Source organism: Pan paniscus, chromosome 3 (genome assembly GCF_029289425.2).
Source record: "Pan paniscus chromosome 3, NHGRI_mPanPan1-v2.0_pri, whole genome shotgun sequence".
In the NCBI taxonomy this organism is placed as follows: Eukaryota; Metazoa; Chordata; class Mammalia; order Primates; family Hominidae; genus Pan; species Pan paniscus.
Genome location: NC_073252.2, coordinates 100,579,795 through 100,597,280, shown reverse-complemented (window position 1 = coordinate 100,597,280; position 17,486 = coordinate 100,579,795). Strand labels below are relative to the sequence as shown.

Below are 17,486 nucleotides of genomic sequence, written 5' to 3'. Positions count from 1 at the left end.
GAAGTTCTCTAAGGATTATAATAAGTTAGATAAAACCTTAAATGTTATAATTAAAGTCACTCCTGAGATATTGCTGCCTACCATTTCCACATAAAAACTGCTTCAATACCTCTGTTCATGGTGTGAGGTCTTTCATTCAGATGGCATTATAAAGGGACTTGACATACTGGACTTTGTTCTGACCTTTTGCGTCTACATTTCTAATGCTACAGTTTTCTTCTTCCCTAAAAACATAGTATCACAGAATTTTAATTTTGATATATAGCCTCTGCCTTGAGTACCATTTTGGAATATTCATATTTTCAGACTGAGGAAGAAGTAGACCTCATGCATTATGAATTAGAGATTAGTATTCTTTTGTTCAAATACAGAGAAACTGATCCAGTTCTCTTGAATCTGAATATGACTTTAGATTTTTATTCTATTAATCCTCAAAAATCCATAAAAATATGTCCTTTATGTTTTAAAAGAAAAAGAGTCATTATGTGAACCAGCAATGTTTGGTCCTATGAACATGGGTACAATCACCCTGGAGGGACAAAGGGTTCCTTTGAAGAAATAATCACGGCGAAGGCCTTCCGATTACACGTACACAAATATAATAATTTGCAAGCCATCAAAATCAGGCTCCATGAAGCCCTTGCTACACTGACCACTCATACAGATAAACGCTTTAACATATACATGGCTGGGTGTGGTGGCTCACACCTATAATCCCAGCACTTTGGGAGGTCCAGGTATTTGGGGACAAGCCTTGGCAACATAGGGAGACCCCATCTCTACAAAAATTTTAAAAAGTAAAATAAAATTAAAATTTTGCCAGGTGTGGTGGTGCATGCCTGTAGTCCCACCTACTTGGGTGGCTGAGGTGGGAAGATAGCTTGGGACCAGGAGGTCGAGGCTGCAGTGAGCCATGATTGCGCCACTGCATTCCAGCCTGTGTGACAGAGCGACACCACATCTCAAAACAAACAAACAAAACAAAACAAAACAACACACATACAGATGTCAATGTATAAACTGAGTGGGGAGAAATAGGTGAACTATACCTCTCTCTTCTATGTCTGATAACATCAGATGTGAATACTTCTTTCTCCCATGTCTCTGTCAGTGACCCTGGCTACTTGGTATTAAGCAAAATATTTACTTTTACATTCATAAGTAATAAGTAAATGAGAATGTAATCTGTTTTATATTTTTTACTAACAACTGAGGAAAAACAGTTATTTTGTTTAGTGAGGAATATCTGAAATGAACTGACCTTAGAGCCCAACTGACACAGCAGAGTTCCCGCTGGTGTGAAGCTCATTATTGGCACCTTGGAATAATGAATTCATTCAGTCAACGCTCCATTGTCTATGTGGATATATATGAGTCACAGAATTGACATACATATAATCCAAAAGTTGTTCGTGAAATCTTTTAAATGACAGTGGAGGGAAGGGGTCCTAACTAAGAAAGGGCAGATAGGATGCTTTTGCAGTGATGCCAGTGTTCTATTTCTTGACCACCCACTAGGTTAAACGTGTTCACCTTGAGATAAATCACTAAAGTTGCAGCATTAATATTTGTGTACTTTTTTAGCTATGGGATTCTTCAACTTAAAAAAGGCTAATGTAAAAAGAAAGTTTCTTTTTCTATTTTTTTTTTCCTTTTTTGAGACAGTCTTGCTTTGTTGCCTAGACTGGACTGCAGTGGCACAATCGCTGCTCACTGAAGCCTCAACCTCCCAGGCTCAAGTGAACCTCCTACCTCGGCCTCCTGAAGAGCTGGGACCACAGGCATGTGCCACCATGCCCAGCTAATTTTTAAATTTTTTGTAGAGACTGAGGTCTCGCTATTTTGTCCATGCTGGTCTCAAATTCCTGGGTTTAAGCAATCCTCCCTTCTCGGCCTCCCGAAGTACTGGGATTACAGATATGGGCCACTACGCCCAGCAAGAAAATTTTAAAAACTGAAAAGACTACATGATTTAAGCTCCATGAATTTCTGGATTTCTGTCTTGTTTGGCACTGTGTGCCTTGTCCTTAGAACTGTGTCTGGCACATAGAAAGGACTCAACATATATTCAAATAAATCACTGTTAAAGAAATAAAACCCTACTTATGTTAATCAGCTTGATTTAATCATTTCACAATGCATATGTATATCAAAACATCATCTTGTGTACCATAAACATATATAATTTCTGTCAACTGTACTATACTAAAGCTGGAGGTCAAAAAAAAGGAAGGAAAAAATAATAAAAAAATAAAAATCACACTATGCGAAGATGGAAGAGCTTCTATAAACAAGCAATGCTTCCCCTACTCCACCCCTCCTCATCTCCAATCCTGCTTTTTAAAGGCTGACTTTTTAACACTCTTTTTCTTTTTAGTTTACCTGGTGGTTCTTTTCATATCTCCAAGATATGCTTCTGTCTTTTTTCTTGATGTAGGACGTTGTGTTCCTTCTAGGAAGGAACAGAGGAGGATTCAGCTCATACTACCACCACCTCCCCTTCTTCTCCCTCCAAATATAGTTATAATTAGTGAGACCTTGAATCAATCTAGCATTTAAATATTAAACTTTACATTCAATTTTTGTCTCAAGTTTCCCATAAATTTCTTTGGAGAAATATGAATGCGAGAGACTGAATAATAATGAAAAAATGCAACACCAGAAACATCTGGATTTGAGAAAGAACCTACACTGAGACCAAAAATTATGACTTATTATCGACAAAATGGGCAGTTTCTCATATTATCATACTGATAATCAAGAATTGGCTTGGTACTTACTCACATGCATTTTTCTTAAGTTGACCTATCTTGATATGGCAAGAAAATCTGAAGTCTTCCAATTAATACAATTACATCAAAGAAACACATAATTTTAGAGAGAGATGCTCATTTTGTCAAACCTCATTTTTTTTACAGAACAAAAATAAGACTCAGAGAAGTTAATTAACTTTCTCAGAGCCACACAGTTAATTGGCAGCACTGTCTCTTGATATCTTGTTCGGTATTTACTTATTCAGCAAACACACCAGGTGCTGTGCAAATAAAAAGTAAATAAGATGAACTCCTTGCCCTCAAGATGTTTCTTTTCTAGGACCCATAGGAATTCAGGAGAACACAGAATGGGGGCACATAACTCTTTATGGAAAGGGGAGGGAGAAAACAGAAAGGCAAGTGAGAGAAATGGTGATGCTCAAACCAGGCCTAAGGGTTTAGAAGTTAGCAGGATGGCTAGGAAAGAAAAGGCACTTCTCATACAGGGAGGGCATAAGCAAAGGCATTCAAAGTCAGAAACTGTGGATAGGAAACTGAAAGTCGGTGTGGAGGATTTGAGATTAGGGGATGGTTGGGGAACACGGGAGGGAGTAAGGGGGTGAGGTGTGCGAGAATCAGCTTGTGAAGACAACTGGGATTCACTGCAGAGACATGATCCGATTTACACTTTAGAAAGCTGACCATTATGCGAAATGAACGATGGGTTAGAAGCAGGAGACAATGCAAAAATAAAATCTAGAAATTCAACGAGGAAGGGATGGATTCTGGAGATGAGGAGGCTGCCTTGATAGAACTTGGTGACTGACTGAAGAAGAAAGCTGAATGTATAAGAAGGGCTTCTAGATTTCTGGCATGAGAAATCTACTGAATGGACCCTAACAGGCTAACAACCGCATTCCCTAATGTGCTGGGGATACCAATCTGTGCAAAGGGGTGGGGATCAAGGATGATGAGAAATTTAATATTGGCATATAGATGTGAAGATACTTAAGTGCCTCAGCAATAAAATCATTTCTGTGGCTTGCCTTGAATGACTGGACTCCTACAGTTCAACAGATACTCAGTAAATATAGCACAATTACTCCAAAAGTCATCTATTTCAACACAGGATTGAACTACCTCTCTAAGCAACTTGGATTGACTCCTATTTGGCTATTACAGAAGACTTTCTAAGAGAAATGGGATACTTCCCCACCCATCATAAAAAAAGAATTGTAACTGCAGGGTAAATGATTATGTAATGGTTTAAAATAGGAAATATTTTTAAAGTTTCTAAGGATTGCTTTTTAAATTTGGTTAAATGTCTTAAATGGGAAATCGAGTAAATATATAAAGAGACACCATAAAGACATTATCTCAAATTAACGCTATGATATGGTATGAGAGCGAGTAAATGCATTTGACTATTGTTGGACTGCTGTGCTTTTGATTTTAATTTCCCAGGTACTTATATTTGCTTGATTGCAACTGACTTCTAAAGTGTTTTTTCATAATGTGGTGAAAATGTCCATTCTTACCAGTTTAGCAAAAATATGATAATCCATTATGAAATGTCTGCCAAAAGGTTCTATCCAAGGGCAATCTCTCTTACTTCTTTCATTATGACCCTCCATGAGATGAGATATACAATTTATCTCATTGTATTTCTCAACCATGACATATATGATTTGTCCTTTTATTTATAATTCTCATTCACTTTCTAGATTATTCTATCTTCACATTCAAGTCGATAACAAAGTTTAAGTCTTAATTTTATAGAGGACTCTTCCCCCTAAATCTTTATGCTTTCATTATCCTTTGCTTTGACCAATCTTTCAAAAGACTCAGGTTTAAAATCACATACACATATACAAACGATGCTTGACCTATGCACCTTATCATGTATTAGCAGTATAATAAATGAATGCATTAAATGAATAGGGTAGAGAAATGGCTATATTTTTGGTTCATTTTAAGCCATCTCCTCTGAAAAGTAGTTCCCCAGGTTTTTTGCTTGGTTTGAAATTAGCAGTATGAACACACTAAAAATTTTTTTCCTATTTCCTAGATTCTATATTCAGTTTTCAGTTTTGATTTTATGTAAATCAATTGCTGATTTAAGTACTTTCCTGACTATCCAACTGAGCAAAAAATTAAGTGTAATTTAATTTTAATTCTTAACATTGCTTTCAACTTCTAATTTCCTCTACATAAATAGCCACCCACACATGCTTCTTCCATCATTCCACATCATCATCATTTTAATTTTATAAATCATGAAGGTTCTTGTATTATATGTAGATGCTATAAATTGTACGGTATTCTCCTCTGGCCTCATTACCAAGTCCATACCCCATTTAAAAGAAAAAGACACTGAAGGTTATAGATCAAGTCTTAACAGTCAAACACCAATACATGTTTAAGCCTTACAAAATAAGCCTATACTTAAGAACTGGTAGACAAAGAGGTTCTTCAAATATCAATAAAAAATGATTTGGGAATTTGTGTTAAAACATCCAAAAATAGTTATTTTCTCATTCCTAAAATTCTTGTCATGGAAGACATATTTTCTAAGACAATTAAGTAACCTATTTTCACTATTTAAATGAACTGCAGGCTTGGGCTTAGAACCAATAAATAGGTTGATTAGGGAGTCTGTCATCACTTTTATGTTTTCTTTTTTACATACTTGTTATATGGTAGAATTGACGTCTGGGATAAAGAGGGATAGGTGTGCCCTAACACTGAAATATGGTATAGTATTTTCAGTCCAAATGACATGATAAATAATAAAAATAATTTTTTGAAATAACTGCTTTTAACAAATAAAAGTCATTAAAAACAAATTGCTTTTTAAAATGGGACATTATAGAGGTATGCTCAACTTTATGCAGGTCTTATACTTTCTTTAGTTCAAGTTAGTGAAAAGTAAATCCTAGAAATATTAGTGAGCCTCATTTATCAAAAAGGTTCACCTTGGCAAGCTAGGTGGCTCACGCCTGTAATCCCGGCACTTTGGGAGGCTGAGGTGGGTGGATCACTTGAGGTCAGGAGTTTGAGACCAGCCTGGCCAACAGAGCAAAATCCCATCTCTACTGAAAAAAAAAAAAAAATTACAAAAAAATTACAAAAAAAAGGTTCATCTCAAAGAAAAATCTAATAGCTTTATTTTCCAATATGAAATGCATGAATTGTCCATACATTTCTACTAGTAGCATAAGGATTATAACAAAGTTAGAGCCTTGTTTGTTTTGTTTATGCTTCTCTTCATGCCCAAAAGCTGCAGACTGAACTCGTAAGGGAACACACAAAAATTTATCTTTTTCTGGAAGCCATCTCATGGGGAAGTCACAGGCAGAGTGCTTGGATTATTTTATTATTTTAACAAACACTGCCACTATTAATCTTCGGAGTACTTTTCAACAATGACGGCTTTACAGTGCAATTGTTATAGATGTTAACATTTAATTTCTTCCTCAGTTTGCTGGCAACAACAAAAAATATTATATATACATATTTGTAACTAATATATATTAAATATAATTATATATATTAGTTACAAATATGTATTTATACATATATCATTATATTTAATATACATATTAGTTACAAATATGTATATATATAACCTTTTTTGTTGTTGCCATATCTATATATGTAACTAATATATATCAGTATATTTAATATACACATTAGTTACATATATATGTAACTAACTTTTAACTTAATTTTTAAACTTGAATGTTTGTTGTGAGTGATGTGAGGGGAGATCAGGGTCAGAACCAGAACTAAGTGGCAGCAAAGCAGAATGAACTGAAGTGAGCAGCGCTCAATAAAATGGTTGTTTTCCCACAGGACTGCATTAGGGTTCCCAGGGGGCACAATGACACTAGGACAGGGAGTATTGGCATTTTGCTCTTTTCGAGTCTAAATGGTATATTTCATTTAAAAAACTGTGTCCACAAAAAAATAAATGGTTCAATTCAGAAATTCAAGGCCAACTTTTAAAAAATGCTACAACTGAAAAATAATGAACAAACTCTGCTAGGATGAGGCCCCAGCTTCTATAGTGTTGGAAAAATCATTAAAGTATGAAAGTGGAGAGTACAGTAAACCCTGCTAACTGCCTGCTTGTTCCTGAGGTTTGCCATCTAGTAACTTTTAACAGTCACAGATTTATGGGTGATAGGTGTTTAATTCTAGAGGTAACATAACAAAATAACATATTTTGTTTTAACTTTTTGGTTGATTAATTTAGATAAGCGTTAACAATTCTTAGATTACCAAGCAGTGCTTGTAGCATTGTTTCTTTTTTGGAGGTATTAGTATTTGATATTACAGTTTCAATGGAGTGTACAGAAATTCTAACTTCACCAAAAAATTACATTTTTCAATTTTACAAGCACCTTTTATCATTCCAATTACTTTATAATCTTGCTCTGGTGCCTCTAAAACTTTGAAACTAAAGGCATTTTTTTTCTAATTCATAAATGCCTCTTTCAGAACGAAATGTTCCCCTTTTGGAAGGCACCAGATACTTTTTAATAAATTATTTGTTCTAGTAAACTTCAAGTGGTCTTTAGATAAGATTTCCGTAATATCTAAGACACAAGGACTATTTTGTGCTCCTTTCTTTCCAGAAGGCAAAGCAAAATAATGTAATTTTTGTTCCTTATAGAAGATGGCTGTCCATTTAAAAAAAAATTTTGTAACAACTTCATATCATTCATTCATTTAACAGTTAATGATTGCTTACTATGTACCAACAAGTACAATGCTAAGCATCAGATATTTCTTTCGTCAGTATTGATTAGATATTATTTCTTTTTAGTTAAACTAGAGTATTTGATTCTCTCAAACAGCTTTTCCTTTCTTTTTATTTCATTTTTTATAATTTTGGCTATTTTAAAGAATAAATTCTTTTCTAAAGCTTAAGCAGTCAAAATTTGTCACAGTTTAAACTAATAGGATCCATAGATGAACTCAAGTCTGTTGATATCTACTGAAGGCATGGGTCAAAATAAAAGCTATTTTAAGGTTTCTGGATTAATGGTGAAAGATGAATGAAAAATAATAAGGCGATTTGTAATGGATAATTAAACCAAATATATCATTATTCTAATTTCAAAAACAGGCAATAAATTAAAACAGATGAAATTTGTATTACTGATAATTAATTCTGTTTGTTACTACAGAAAATATGACACAATAAAAATTGTTTTCTTTTTAAAATGTAAAATGCACTATTTTTATTATTAGTACTCTAAATTAAACAAATATTTTCATCCATAATCTATCTTCTGAGATTTCTATAATCTTTAACAAATCACATCTTATGTGACTCTTATTCTGTACAGAACTGTCAGGCTTTAAATTATTTGAGGTGTAGCAATGCAATTTGCACAACTTATTTTCTAAACTGTTGGCTGATCTTCAAGGCCAGGTCAACAACCTCCGGAAATGTAAAAGACAGTATATTAATTTGCACCCAGGAACAACCCCTAATACAGCAGAGACCAAAGGTATGAAGCAATTTCATCATCATTAAAAGAATGTTACTACTTTTTTCTCTTTTTTTCTTCTAAAAGTGAGGCACTGGATACTAATTAATGAAATACTACAAAGATAAAAGGCTTGGTTATGTTACCAGAACTATTAACTGTCCAAATTATGTGGTTTCAAATATTAATCTTTTTTGATTAAAAAAATTCACAGTCAAGGAGCCAAACTGACTTGCAGGACTATGCCAAAACGTTCAAACCTTTCTCCCTGAGGCTGAGTACCTTCAGTTCTTCCAAACTGTCTGTCTCCAAAGTAGTGACAAAATTCAAAGAGATATCATATGCTCTTGATGGTTTATTGCTGACCTCTAAGAACACTACAAGTGAGTTCAGTATTTATGGGAGGTGCAAGAGTGCAAATGAGAACTAATTCCCAAAAAGCAGAGTAAATTGCTCCAGTATGGTCTACTGTTTACCAAGACGTAGTCATCAATTAATGCTGATTAGACACAAATGTAGATGTAGGAGCAGAACATCTTAACATATCCTCTAGCACTAACTTCTATTTTTCCTTCTCCTTCTCTTCTAATATAACAATCCCACTACTGTAGACAATTCACCTTGTAAACAGAAAACCAACAGACCAACCGAATAAAACAAACTTCCTACTAAAAGTAAGAAAATTAATGAGAAATTTTGCATAGACATCCATTCCTGTTAATGTGATTTCTGATCGATCTGTGGACTAGAAGAGCATAATCTGAGAATTTACTCTATTGGTTATACAACAGTACTGTGCATTTCCAGATACACTTCCTACTGCAGTCAATTCTATACTCAGAATAGCACATCTACTAAGACCCGAAGATGCAAAAGATGACATTTTGAGTACTTCATCAAAAATCCATACAGCAACTCAGATACAATTATTTTACTGTTTGAAAATATCGACTACTTTTCTTACTTCTCCCAAGTTCAAACCAATTGAAGGTTATGAAGTAACCACTTCCCCCCAGAAGCCAGAACTTTCACCTCTTCTGAACAGAGAAATACCTCTCATAAATTAGGTAAAAATAAGGTCTTGCTGATGGAATGATAGTCCAACATTCATGTAGCTGCCAATTCCCTATCTAGACCTCGTATCTACCACAATGAGCAATCCCTGAAAGTCAAGGTAGTAACTTACTTAATCAATTATCTGCAAGTCTAAAAGTGTAGTTAAAACAACCTGCATAAATATTAGTTTCTCAAACTACTTCAATTTGTTTCCAGGAACAGTAACAACAGAAATGTAAGGAATATAATCACTAAATCTAAAATTCTGCCTATTTCAGTTAATTATGCTTTAATCAACTCAATCAACACAGATCTTGTTTAAGAGGTAGAGTAAAAAGGAAGTGCAAAGATCAAAGCAATGCTTACAAAGGGGAAGGACTATTCTTGTATGTATACCCCCAGTATTTACTATCTGGGTTTGAAAAACACGGGCATTTACTCAGCACAAGTGAGTGCCAATGCCTAACATAAGAATGAAATTTCAGCAAAAAGATAATAGATTTTCACATCACCACCAACCCCTAAAAGGATTATACTACCTTCTTTAAAAAGTCTCAAAGAGTTTAGAAGTGGTTTGCTTTTCACTGCAAGCAGCTTTTCGGTTCCAGTATTAAATGTACATATAACGTGTGTTCCTTTGTGTTCAAGTTTGTCCAGTAGGCTGCAGCCCAGGAAGACATTTTATCTAAACAAGCAGGGGAGGGCATTTAGGAATTGCAGGTGTATCAATATGGATGAATAATCTCAGATTCCAAGTCTCCATTAATCGTACATGTTCTTTCCATTTTAGCAATTCAATTAAATCATGAATGTAAAATTCTACAGGAAACAAATCTTTTTATTTCCTGTCTTCCCAAGTTTATAAACTCAAAAAAGTACATTGCTTCAAATTTAAATACATACATTTAAATACATAATTCCTACAGTGCCTCAAACAGTAAAAGGATTCATCTCTAGAAAGCACAATATTAAAATCAGAAAAACAACATACTTCAGTTTTAAGTTTCCCTTTTAAAGTTTTAACAAACACGAATGCAGTTTAAACTGCTTGACAATATTCAGTTGTGGGATTCTGCTAGAAAAAAATTATTCAATATCTTGACCCTAACCTTTACTATTTACTAAAGATCACCAGTATGTAGAATATTTTGATGCCAGAGCTATTAAATGTTTTAGTAATACCATAAGCATTTTTTCAGATTATGAGCTTTATAAAAAAATCTTTGAGTTAAATATGGTTATTTCATAAACTGTAATGCTGAAAACCTCTACTTAACAAAGTCCATGAACATGTCTTAAATCTTGATAATTAAATCCTGTATCATTAAGTCCCATTTGAGTTTCAGGATAAACCAGCCAGTCAGGGCAAACATTCCCTGGTGTCTGTTTTTAAGGACCATAGAAAAACTTGCATTTAGGATAGGCCTTGTTTTTACATTATTTTTGTTTCAGCGGTCATGCATAATGCATGGTGGCACTGTCCAAGAGTTTTACATAATCAAGTCTAAAAAGTGCTCTAAGTATCCAAGTAGGTAATTTATCTTCTCTCTCAAATGCCAGGCCCCGGAGGATCAGAATCAAGTCCTATAGCAGGTGACTATATTGTGTGTGTGTGTGTGTGTGTGTGTGTGTGTGTGTGTGTGCGCGCGCGCGCGCGCGCACGGAGGGGGGGAGGGGGGGAGAGAGAGAGACAGAGAGAGAGCCAGGTTTCTTTTAGAAGTAGGAGAGGGATGAATAGACTCTCCTATTCAATTCTGGGGAGCTGCGGAGGGCTTTCCCAGCCAAGAGGACTGACAAGCACTTCTGCTTTCATTTCATGGAACGCCCTTAGGTGAAATCTGGTTCTGCACTGCACCAACCACCTTCCCTCTCTCCTCCGCGCCGCAGCGCACTCCAACCTTCTCACCATCCCCCAGGTGGGGCTGGGGTTGGGGATTTTAAAAGTTTGTAAGAGTTCCCCTCCGGTTCGCGTTCCCGCCCCGCGGAGGGACGTGAAGAGAAATGACCGCCGGGCGGCCGCGGCCCTTCGGCCGACTAGCCCCTGCGAGGTCCGGATGTGTCTTTCCCCGCTGTCGCTAATCCCATGTGCCTCTCAGCTACTGTCAACCTCCTCCCACGGTCTAGCCCAGCGGTTAGCGCAGGAATGAGGAAGTCCGAGTGGGGCTGGAGGGGGTGCGGAGGGCTGGGCGGCAGGACTTGGGCCACGCGTCCCCTGCCGGGCCCCCACTCGCCCGAGTTTGGCTTACCCGGGTGGCGAGTCCGCGTTCGGCCTCCTGGCGCGGGTGGGCTCTCCCTCCTGAGCGGCGCGGGCCTGCCGGCTGGAGAAGGAAGAGGCGGCGGCAGGCCGGAGCCCGGGCGGGCCCGGGTGCGGGTCGGGGCGAGCGGGAGCGCGGCGGGGCCGGGCCAGGCCAGTCAGCGCCGCGCCATGTCCGCAGCGCGGGCGGAGGGAAGCGCAGGGCGCGCGGTGGCCGGGCGGCGGCGCCGCCTTACTGGCCGGGCGGCTGCGGCCTCGGCGGCGCTGGGCTCCGGGAGCGGGGCCGGCGGCTGCGTGCAGGCCGAGGGCGGCGGCGGCTGGCGGCCCGACCGACGGGAAGGGCAGGGGAAGCTGTCAGCGCGTCGCCGGGCCGCTCCGGTGGCGAAACCTCCTCTTCCTGCCCCGGCTCGCTGGTGCACTTCTCTCTCTTTCTCTCTCGCTCACTCTCTCACTTCCTGGCTGGAAATTCCCACTGACGTCGAAAGAGCATACAGACAGACGGACACACGCGCGCACGCAGCGGGGGCGGGAGGTGGGGTCGCTGCCGGGGGTGGGGGAAGCCCGCACTTCTAGGGGCGCTGTGCGCCCCCGGCCCAGCCTTGCCGCTCGCCTCGGCTCCCGCCCCTCGGGGCCGCTTCGGGGCGCCGGGCGAGGGGCGCGCGTTAGGCGGCCTGGACGCCGCGGCCCCTGCGGGGCTCTGGCTTCCTAGCAGGGCGCTCCCGAATCCCAAGGGCTGGAGCCGGTAGGGACGCCCCCAGGAAGCGCCTGCCGGGCCCAATGGTCGGGGAACGCAGGCAGCGCGGAGGCGGCGGCGGTGGCAGTGCCGCTGATAAGAGTCATGCGGTCCATAGCCCCTAAGGGCAGGCCCGAGCAGCTGGAGGGTCGGCATGGATCCAAGCATGCCAGATATAAAAATAAAGCTCATCTGTATATTCCATTTAAGCGTGTCTCAGTTACATTCACATCTCTTCACAGATTAAACTACAATTTCGTTATCATAAACGACTTGTGCCCAGTAAAGTATAACCCTCTACTGGTTTTTGGTGCGGTCTTAAATCTCCTGGTTATAGAGCAGTTACTCAGAATGTTCATCTACAAGGCATTGTTAGGCCTTTATGATAATTACTGTAGATAGAATTATAGTGATGGTGGTAGCAGTGGTTTTGGTTCACAGCTCATAAAATACTGATCTGGCAGAGGGGAGTTTTCTTTTTCTCTGAAGAGACCGCTACTGGCACCCACTGACAGGCCTCCCACCATTCACTGGCATCTGAGCTGCTTTAGTGCTGGGCACTGTATTAGGTACAGGCTGGGGATACCTTCGGGTGGATTACCTCCCCACATAAGAAAGCTTGAGCCGAAATATATATTTTAGAGCTCATTGTTTCACTACTGGGTGGAGTGACAACTGAAAGCTTAGCTTTAAAACATCAGTAATCAGGTCCTCACCAGGCAATATTGCAGTGGCATTTAGATTGCTTGTGGCATGTTCATCCTAGTCCTTTCGTGCCCACTCTCCATCCTCCTCCTCCAGTAGGTTATAAAAACCTTCTTGGTGGAGTGTTTTTCTGGAAAAAAAAAAAAACAAAAAAAACCCACCCACACAAAAACCCAGAGATCCATTTGATTGCCTATGAGGTGAGCCTCCGAGGCGACCTTGGAGGCCCCAACAGTCGACCTTTAAGTGATCTCATTTAGCTCCGGGAGGCTGAGCAGCTGGAATTTAGAGGATCCATAAAGACTGAACACAATGACTTTTTAAGAAATTCTGTGAGCCGGGTGCGGTGGCTCACGCCTGTAGTCCCAGCACTTTGGGAGGCCAAGGCGGGTGGATCCCCTGAGGTCAGGAGTTTGAGACCAGCCTGACCAATATGGTGAAACCCCATCTCTACTAACAATACAAAAAAATTAGCCGGGCGTGGTGGCGGGCGCCTGTAATCCCAGCTACTCCAGAGGCTGAGGCAGGAGAATCGCTTGAACCCTGGAGGCAGAGGTTGCAGTGAGCCAAGATTGCACCACTGCACTCCAGCCTGGGCGAGACAGAGCGAGACTCTGAGAAAGAAAGAAAGAGAGAGAGAGAGGGAGAGAGGGAGGGAGGGAGGGAGGTGTGAGCATACACACTCTACTTTTCATTCTGCAAGGGGTGGCAGCCCCATTACCAAAAGATAGATAAATACAATTGTTATAAGAGTAGAGCCAGTGTGACATATTTGGGAGTAAAAAATGAAGAGCATTAATTACTGAAAAGGATTAAATCAAACTCCAAACTCAAAATGATTCCATAAAATGAACTTAAAATTCAGGGTAGGGTGTTGAGCAGGCATATTTTCCTGGGGCTGCTGTAAAAATTTACCACCGACTGAACAGCTTACAACGGGAATTTATTCTGTCACAGTCCTGGAGCCTAAAATTCTGAACTCAAGGTGCCATTAAGGCCATGATCCCTCTGAAGGCTCTAGGGAAGAATCCTTTGCCTCCTCCTAGCTTCTGGTAGCTCCAGCAATCCTTGCCATTCTTGGCTTGGCTGCAACACTCCATTCTGTGCCTACATTGTCACATGGTCTCCTTCCCCGTGTTTCCTTTGTGTCGCTATATTCAACTCTCCCTCACCTTTCTTTTATGAAGACACCAGTCATTGGATTTAGAGCCCACCCCAATCCAGTATTACCTCATCTTAACTTGATAACATTTGCAAAGATCCTAGTTCCAAATAAACTCATGTTCACAGGTACCTGTGGTTAGGACTTGAACATATGTTTTGGGGGTATGTAATTCCATGCAGCACAGCAGGCAAAACTATAAAAGCTTTTTGGCTTGCTGATTAACCCTCCTCCATTCCTGCTTTGTTACCCAACATTTTCTCTACACTGTACAAACCTGCTTCCAGGAATATTTCTTACAAATTCATCCATCCTAAGGTGTCAGAAGGTATTTGCCATTATCAGGCTACGAAGAGGAAAAAAATGCCTCAATGTGGAATTTCAGGCATCAATATTGTCTAAAAGACAAGTTATTTTGTGTTTGTCACTTGTCTTAATTCATTTGTGTTGCTATGGCAGAATACACAAGACTAGGTAGCTTATAATGAAAAGAGGTTTATTAGGCTCACAGTCTTCAGACTGTACAAGAAGCATGGCACCAGCATATGCGTCTGGTGAGGGCCTCAGGCTGCTTCCACTCAATGGAAGGCAAAGGCGGGTGGTGTGTGCAGAGAGATCGTATGGCGAGAGAGAGGGGAGAGATGCCAAACTTTTTAGCAACCAGCTCTCATAGGAACTAATGCAGTGAGAACTCACTCATCCTCTCCTCCTTGCAGGGAATAGCATCAATCTATTTGTGAGGGATCCACCTCCATGACCCAAACATCTCCCATTAGGCCCCACCTCCAAAATTGGGGTCACATTTCAACATGAGGTTTAGAGGAGACAAATACCCAAACCATAGCATCACTAAATCATTGAAACTACACAAATTTCCCTTCTCATGAAGGTATTTTGGAAATACCAGTGTGCAGAGAATTCTGAGGTTGAGATCTGTGTAGTGTGTTCATTGGCAATGAGAACATAGGAAAAGTGTGTCTTCTTTTTAATTGCCTTTGAGTAAAGGTGACACAACACTTCTGCCCACATTCCATGGCCCCACTTAGATGCAAGAGAGCAGGGAACTACAGTTCTTCTGGTTGGTTAGGAGGTTGAAATAGGTCGGCTAAGCATATGGTTAATACCTGCTATACACGTATTCACTTATTTGGTTGTCAGTCATATAAAGTGGATCACCATTATAATCCCCATATTTACAGATGAAAAGTTGAATAATTTTCCTAAGGTTTCATAATTAGTAAATAGAAGGAGAGTCAGGATTTGAACCTAACAGATTTGGCTCCAGTGTGCATGATATTAACCACCACACTAAACTATTATCCAATGATATAAAAAGGAGCATGTAAGAGATTTTTAGAAGATGAGGTCAACAGGACCTGTTTATAGATTATATATGCAGTTTGAGTGAGAGGAAGACTCATAGATAGCTCTGAGTGTTCTAGTCTGAGTGATTAGAATAGTAACACTGTAACTGGGAAAAAATCTGTGGGGATGTAATGCATTCCCACATACCAAACATACATGTAACATGTAAACGTACATATTTTAGACATGTTTAGTATGACAGATTCAGTGAGATGTCCATATGGAAATGACTAATAAATATGCAATTGAAAACTCAAGGCTGCTGCTCAGAGAGACATGGCGTTGGAAATGGAAACAACTGCAAAGATGCGATAGTTGTCAGGAGAGTGTTTCTAAAACATTAGTGGTCAAAGAGTTAGGAGACAAGGGGCTAAGTACAGGAATTTGAGGAATGACTTTATTTCTGGGGTTGGTATGAGAGAGAGATGCTTAAAAACTCCTGCAGTGCCATCAAAAGTGGGAGGAAAGCTCAGAAAGCCAGAGAAGAGAGAGTTTAAAGGGTATGAGAGCTCTCAACAGTGTCAGATACTGCAGACAGTTCCTAAAGGATGGAGAGGGGAAGAGACAGTTGACTTTGCGAATTATAAAATCCTAAGCCCGGCCTCAGGGCATGGCTGTGCAGCCAAGGGCAGAAACCAGTCTGTCTTCTGTTCACTCTGCTCGCTGTCTTGGAGGAAAAGGGAACTTTATTAACTCTCAAATAGCACTGATAGGTAGTGGCTGTGGTCTTACATGACTTTTTCAGATCTGTTTCAATATAATGAGGAAAACCAAGAACCAGGAGACTGACAAGTGAGTGGGAAATGGGGAAATGCAAAAGAGGGCATAAATGCAAAAGAATCTCACCAAGTGTTTGGAGTGAGAGGGAAGGAAAGAGGAGTTAGTGTGATTCTTCATTTATTTGACTAACACTTATGGAGTGCCAGAGTTAATGGAAGTTTGGAAAGGTGGAGAGATAGTTTAACGAGTTAATAGGGTTAACAACAGAAAGATTAATGAAGGAGCTGGAGCCAGAAGAAAGGAGACTGTGTGGAGCTCGTAATCTAGGTGAGGAGGCAGGAACAAATCTGCCTGTGTGAGATATGAGGAGGAAGAGTACAGAGAAGAGAGGCCCCAAGAAGAGGGGGAGGATTAGGCTATAATCATCAGCTGAAATACACTAAACCAAAAATGAGAATAAACCCTTAGAGAATGTGTTTGTTAGGGCTGCCAAAACAAAATATCTCAGACTGGGTGGCTTAAACAACAGAAATATTTTTTATCGTTCTAGAGACTGGAAGTTCAACAGCAATGTGTTGGCAGCATTGGTTTACTTGGGGGCTTCTCTCCTTGGCTTGCAGATGACCATCTTCTCCCTGTCCTCATGTGGTTGTCCCTCTGTGTCCACATCCAAATCATTTCGTCTTATATGGACATCAGTCATATTAGATTAGGGCCCATCCCACTGTCCTCATTTTAATTTATATACCTCTTTAAAAACCCTATCTCAAAATCCAGTTACATTCTGAGGTACTGGGGGTTAGGACTTCAACACAGGAATTTCAGGGTGGGTGACATTATTCAGCCCATAACAGAGAGATATCTTTTAATGATTTCTATGAAGGCATGGAAATAGAGACTTAACTCATCCCGGTTGATCCAGGACTATCTTGCTTTTAGCACAGAGAGTCCCTTGCCCAGGAAACCCTCAGGCTCTAGTAAACCAGGGTGATTGGTCATGCTATATGAAGCCAACAAAATTGTTCTGAGTGAAATAAGGCTAGTTACTGGACATCCCATTGAGACAGCTGCCAATTACTTGTTTTTATGGAGGAGGTTTGCTTCTGTTTTCTGAAAGGTTGTATATCTGGCTGTCAAATCTATTCATAAGTGATGGTCTGACACTTATACATGCCTCTTTAATAAGATAAATATGGTTTTGCATATATATAACTCCTGATAAGCTTTTACAGAAATC

General features: G+C 39.8%; 1 protein-coding gene across 2 annotated transcripts in view; it reads right to left on the bottom strand.

Moving 5' to 3' along the window:
• The window catches only part of NFKB1 (nuclear factor kappa B subunit 1), a 115,448-nt gene extending 103,638 nt beyond the window's left edge, over window positions 1-11,810 (bottom strand). For both annotated transcript variants that reach the window (XM_003829955.6, XM_008955333.6), the window contains exon 1: window positions 11,557-11,810. The gene's annotated coding sequence lies outside the window, so the exon portion shown is untranslated. The remainder of the gene's footprint in view (window positions 1-11,556) is intronic.
• Between the last annotated feature and the right edge of the window lie 5,676 nt (window positions 11,811-17,486).